This window comes from Thermobia domestica, chromosome 9 (genome assembly GCF_964235325.1).
Source record: "Thermobia domestica chromosome 9, izTheDome1.hap1.1, whole genome shotgun sequence".
NCBI classification, from domain to species: Eukaryota; Metazoa; Arthropoda; class Insecta; order Zygentoma; family Lepismatidae; genus Thermobia; species Thermobia domestica.
The window spans coordinates 58,977,064-58,983,063 of record NC_137462.1 but is presented as its reverse complement, the minus strand read 5'-3'; the positions used below and the strand labels follow the sequence as shown (position 1 = coordinate 58,983,063).

The following is a 6,000-nucleotide window of genomic DNA, read 5'->3' as shown; positions in this document are numbered from 1 at the left end:
GGGAAAAGTATTCGTAGGAAAATATTTGGGAAGAATTCAGACATAATATTGTTAGATATTAGAACTATGGGAATGATACATACCTGTATGTAATAGCAGAAGCTTTTTGCTGTGAAGTTTTATTTCTACACGTTGCTACAAGAACAGTATAAGCCTTGAATCACAGTTATGTTTACCCTGTTTACTTTCATGAGTGACTCCTCACGGATGAACTAAAATGTGAAAACAAAAACATTATGCTCTTTCCCAGTTCCCCCTATGATGATTCCAGTCTGACCATACATCTGTTGTGTTGCTTCTCAAAGGAAACATAGGTAGTTATGTATTCTACGCAATTATGAAAATCATAGCAGTTTTATTTACATTAGGGATGAATAAACGCCTTTGTGTTAAGTTAGGCCATAGGTTGCGTATGCCTTTTTTTCTTCCTTGAAGACTCTGATAATTGTTTTCTTATGTGCCATATTTTGTAAGCAATCGTAAACCAAGCCTATCAGAAGTAGTATTTATCTTGTCTTCTCCTGAACTACTGTCGTAAATTACACCATGGCTGAGTTGTAACGTCAATGAGATGACATGTTTCGAATCCAGCGTCAACAAGTGAGTCATTGTTAGGACGGGTTTCTAAAGACAAATCTATTGACCGTAATCAAACCTTTTTTTTTTTTTTACTTCCTTTGCACTCAACTAAATACCAATGACTAAAGAAGCTCAAAGGTTATGACTACACGTTTTCTTACCTTCATGGACTCAATTACTATCAAGTGTAGTTCTTTCTAAGTTCAGTGATCGAAGAGCTCCTCCATCAACACGTGCCTGGTCACGTAAGTACGATATTATTATTCATTATTCTCACATAATTAATTTATTTAAGTCAATTTTGCTATATGAAATTATTATCTTATTAGTTTGGTGTTGAATTGGAAAAGTGAAATCTATAAGTTTTACGTCTCACGCTTATGCCGACAAGGGTAAAGGAGACAATGATGATGAGGAATGAAAAGGTGGAATGAAGAAAGTGGGAGGAAACGGGAGAATCCCGAGAAAACGCGCGCACACCGTCTTCGTTCACTTACCGCGAGCTTGGATCGAACCAAGGATCCCATGTACTTAGAGGATGTGCACCCGGAGAAAATTTTCAAGAGGGGCAATCTTCATGGTTGCTATATTACATCTGGTATTTCCGGTATTTAATATGCATGGTTTGCTATATTACGTATACATTTTCGTGATCTCAGCCCTCACTGCCATGGGCGGCGATTGGGGGGGCAAGAGGGGACAGGCTCCCCCCACTTTTTTTAAGTGACCACTTAACTCTTTTAAATTATATAATCTATTTTTCTGTGATAGGCTAGAATCTTCATTATTCGATTTAAAAAGTACCTAAAAAGCTTTCTACTTGTGTTTCTTTCTCAAGACTGGAGGCATTGTAAAACACATTACATATGCTTTCACGCCTTTCTGCGTCTAGATGTAGTGTGATGACGTCATAACTTAAAAAATATTTTTGGTTATGACTTTTTTATTACTTTTTGCAGGGCTTACTTTTGCACCTAGAAGATTGAAATTTTGCACACACATTCAGTGCACCTCTTAATATTTTCCACATTCTTTTCAGATTTCTGCGATAAAACAGGGGGGTCCAGAGGAACAAAAAGGTAAAAAAAAAGTTATCTTTTTAACAAATATCCCTTTTTTCGCGATTTTCCATCCTCAGATACATGATGGAGACATGTGAGTGGTACCGTTTGAAAGGCTGTTCTGTTCTAAAAAGAATAATGTACGAAACATGATCCTAGTATAAATAGAGATGTCTCAGGGAATTTTTCTCTGAGATCCTTTTTTAAACGAAAATCTGGAGTATTATAGAGATATTATATTTGGCGAGCTTACTTTTCTACCTAGAAGATTGAAATTTTGCACACACATTTAGTACACACTTTAGTATTTTCAGATTTGTTTCAGATCTCTGCGTTGAAACAGGGAGGGGCAAAAAAGTACAAAGAAGGAATATTTTTTAAACAAATAATCAATTTTTTCATGATTTTTCCACCTCAGGTACAAGATGGAGACATGTGAGTGTCACCGTTTGAAAGTATGTTCTATTCTGAAGGGAATGATGTACGTACAATGATCCTAGGATAAATAGGGATGTCTCAGGAATATTTTACATTACATCTGGGTCATGTGGGGCATTGTGGGAATGTTCTTAGCTCATTCGTAAACATTTTCCCGCACTTAGTTTTCAAGATAGAAGCTTGAATTTTTTTAGTATACATTTAGTACACTTCTTCGTATTTTTCAGTTTATTTTGAGATCTGTGCGTTAACATAGGGGGTCCAGAGGGGATTAAAGTTTAAAAAAATCAGAAAATATCCATATTTCCCTAAAAATTCCCCGCATTAGGGACATGATAGGAAAACGTAAATGAAACCGTTTGAAAGGTTATTCTATTCTGAAGAGAATGAGGTACTAACCATGATCCTAGAATAAATAGGGATGATGCTGTAGCTGATTGACTGAAATTCAAAAATTTACCTTTAAAAAGCCATAATCTAAACTGGTTAATGTATATAGTTTAATTTGGAAATGGAAAGTTTTTGCTTATATTACTGGTTCATAAAAAAAATTGTACCATATAATATTTGTCGTTGCGTAAGTGGATATTGGTTATTTGTCTGCCCGTGGAGTTAAGACAGCTACAGGAATTGCGTTTTAATTGCAATTCAAAAGAATTAATATTACAATTGTGTCGTAGCATATGCTTGTAGTATTTACTGTCTTTCATTTTCTAAAAGTAATGACATATATTTAATGGCAAGTGTGGAACTAAAAATGTAAGTTGTTTATTAATCCCCAGTTTCAATATAACTTCTACAAAACAAGCCTCATTATTCATTAGTATGATTAATATTATCCTTTCTATTTATTTGTTTTGCAAATATGTTATTAAATAATCTGATCACACAATTTTCCAGACAGAATTTAATGAGGTTCATGAGCAAGGAATCAAGGTTTAGTACCTAACGTGCGTTGTTCTTGTCAATTTACTTAATTAAATATGAAACACGATATACGGTATTTTAACTGAAAAAGATAGTATCCTATTAGTTATACAACCTTTCGTCAAACAAAGTGTTAGAAACAACCAGGTAAACTAACATTGATATACAAATATTCAGATCATATCTTACTCCCCCACTTTTAACGTCCAATCGCCGCCACTGCTCACTGCCCCATACTCAGAGGTGAACTGAACAGTAGAATTGGAGTTTTATTTCCTATCCACTACTGACGTTATAAAAGACAGAACGTGGGCTCCGAAAAACGACCCTTGTTTGTCTTCCTGTCGATTTAGTGGCGTGCACCTGTAGTGCGGGCTTATGTGTTCGATTCCCGTTGAAGGAGCTTTAAAATTTCAATGTATTACGGCGATTCTAATTTTACCTTAAACTATACGAGCTCTGACAAATAAGAACGCGAACGTGTTTCATAAACTGTGCTACATGCCTTATTAGTGCTTATTGGTGTGATTACCTTGGGAAGCTGTCTTACGATGGCTTTAAGGTCTTGCAAACAAAAAGAGATTTGCAGGCATTAATGAAATAATGGATCCAACGTTAAAGAGGAACGCGGATGCCTCTTTCAATATATTTTGATGCAGATGAGCTGATCGAACGAACGGACAAAATGTAAGGTGCTATCCCCTCCAATGATGGAAAGCTTGAGAACAGAAAATATCTTATCATTTATGCAACGTGAAACTCTGCCTGACTTCTGAATTAATAAACTTCTTCTCCCATGCTCAAATTATGCAAAAAGTGTGTTAAACCTGCGACAGAATCAGACGGAAAACTGTGCGGACAAGGCATCAGAAATAGTATATGTTAAATGCCCAGATTTTTAATGAATAAATTATACCGGAATCCCGATTTCAAGATGATATCCGTGACTTATAAAAGTGAAACAACATAATTTACCACGCGCTCTTTATAGTTTGATGATTTGGGTAGATCGTGTATGGAGTTCGAATTGCAGCCACGTCCACATAGTGAGATCCGGGTCATTTTAGCAGAAATCCTTTTTAAAAATTGGCACAAAAGAAAACGGCAAGCTAATGATTTCGTGGCAAATTTCAATATATAAAATAACTCTCTAAAGAATGAGGTAGAAAACTGGTCTTGTACGCGTATATATTTTTAAAACAAGATTGCGTCTGTTTGTAATACTGTAAAAAAAAAAATCAATTTTTGACGAAAATTCACTAATATTAGGCCGTATGTGCAACTCAAGTTGTACCACTGAAATTTTTACCAATAATAAACAGCTAAAATAAAATAACTTCTTGCTGTTGGAAGTCGAAAAACTTAATCTTTCAAAGTTGAGTGTTTAAGCAATAATATGCATTTTTGTTCATTAAAGAAAACTTTAGGCAGATTGCGCGAACTGAAATAAAATATAGTATTTTGAAAAATAGTATTCTTTTACCAGCATGTGAATACGCAACGTTTCCGCATTATTAGATTTCGATATTCAGAAATTCACCTTTTTTTCGCCCCATCCTAGTGTACAGTGTACACATTTCTAACATTTAAACAGATAGAACTAGATGTATATTACAAACGCTCCCGAAAATTAATACTTTTGCATAGATTTTAAAAAGACTGTGGTGATTATGTAACCATGGACTGTAATAGGATTACAGGTACCTACAATATCTTTTTCGAAAAAGTAAAGCATACCGTTCAAAGTTTTAAGTAACCTTTAAGACTATTATTTCTACGGCATGTTATATTTTTATTCTAACTAATTTCTTTTACGTGTCTAATTAATTATAAACATAATGCTGTCTCTTAAGAACGCGAAAATAAGGTTTTTATTTGGCAACGAGATCATATAGAACTTCCTTTCTTAGAAATATTTGGCATCGAGTAACGCGATTTGAAGGAATATTCTACAGTGCGAAGAATAAAGATTCTTGACCTATCGTAACATTAACGTATTTAAGAAAGATGAAGTAAATTGGCATTACAGCCTATGTCTCTCACTTTTCTCCTCCTCTGCAATGATACCTGGTAGTCTACTTTCTTTTATGAATATTGGTGGAAAATAACGCATATCTATAATTCAGTCTGGGAATTGCAATTCTCAAAAATAGCAATGTGTTTTCTACATGTGTTTTATGAAATCCTTAATAACGATTATAATTACCTGTCACATGTATCTGTTGTGAAATCTTGTCTTCAATAGATTGTTAGATATTCTTCAATGGGGTGTGTGACAATAGACTTTCCCCAAATAGAAGAATTACACAGAGAAAACGCATATGGTTATTTTTGAAGTGTAGTAGAACTATTTTCAAACAATACTATCAACTTAAAGTCACGGTAACTTATGAATGGCTTTCTATATATTAGCTCTGAACATTAAAAATTTCCCAATGACGTATAATAACATTATTTCTTATTTTTTCAGTTATTCAGAAAACATTTTCTGAAGCGTATCTAATATCTTAAATATTGTCATGATACAAGCAAGTATTGATCGGGTAATATCAAACCTAGTGTTGTAAAATTTTCGGAAATATTGAACCTGATGGTAAAAAACGGTTATTTTTCAGGTTTCTTTCCGGAAAAATGGGAAAAATAACAAAAATCTTTGTATTAGTTAGTTTTACTAGTAATGGAACCGTTTTTTTTTCGAACGCGTGAAAAATGTAAGTTGAGAAATTTCAATATTGCGAATATTTAAAAAAGAAGCATTCGAAAATAAAACTGTTGTAATTATTCTTGAAAATTAATAGTCTGCACTCATTTCCTTTATGTGCATTTTAGTCATTTACTCCTAGATGTGCATTAATTACAGAACGTTCAGAAATGCATACACATGTACCGTTATGAAGCGTTTTTGTTGCAACAAATAGGGCTCTTGAATGAAACTGAGTTATAATGTGCTCTTTGATGTTGTAAAATTTTGTTAATTTGAACCAAATTACTTAAA

The 6,000-nt window shown here is 33.8% G+C and overlaps 1 protein-coding gene across 2 annotated transcripts in view; it reads left to right on the top strand.

Annotated features, from left to right (window-relative positions):
- The first annotated feature begins 708 nt into the window (after positions 1–708).
- LOC145694001 (histone-lysine N-methyltransferase set-17-like) overlaps positions 709–6,000 on the top strand; it is an 83,713-nt gene continuing 78,421 nt past the window's right edge. The window contains exon 1 of one of the 2 annotated variants that reach the window (XM_081770146.1): positions 709–824. The gene's annotated coding sequence lies outside the window, so the exon portion shown is untranslated. The remainder of the gene's footprint in view (positions 825–6,000) is intronic. The other variant, XM_081770147.1, reaches the window with a different exon arrangement.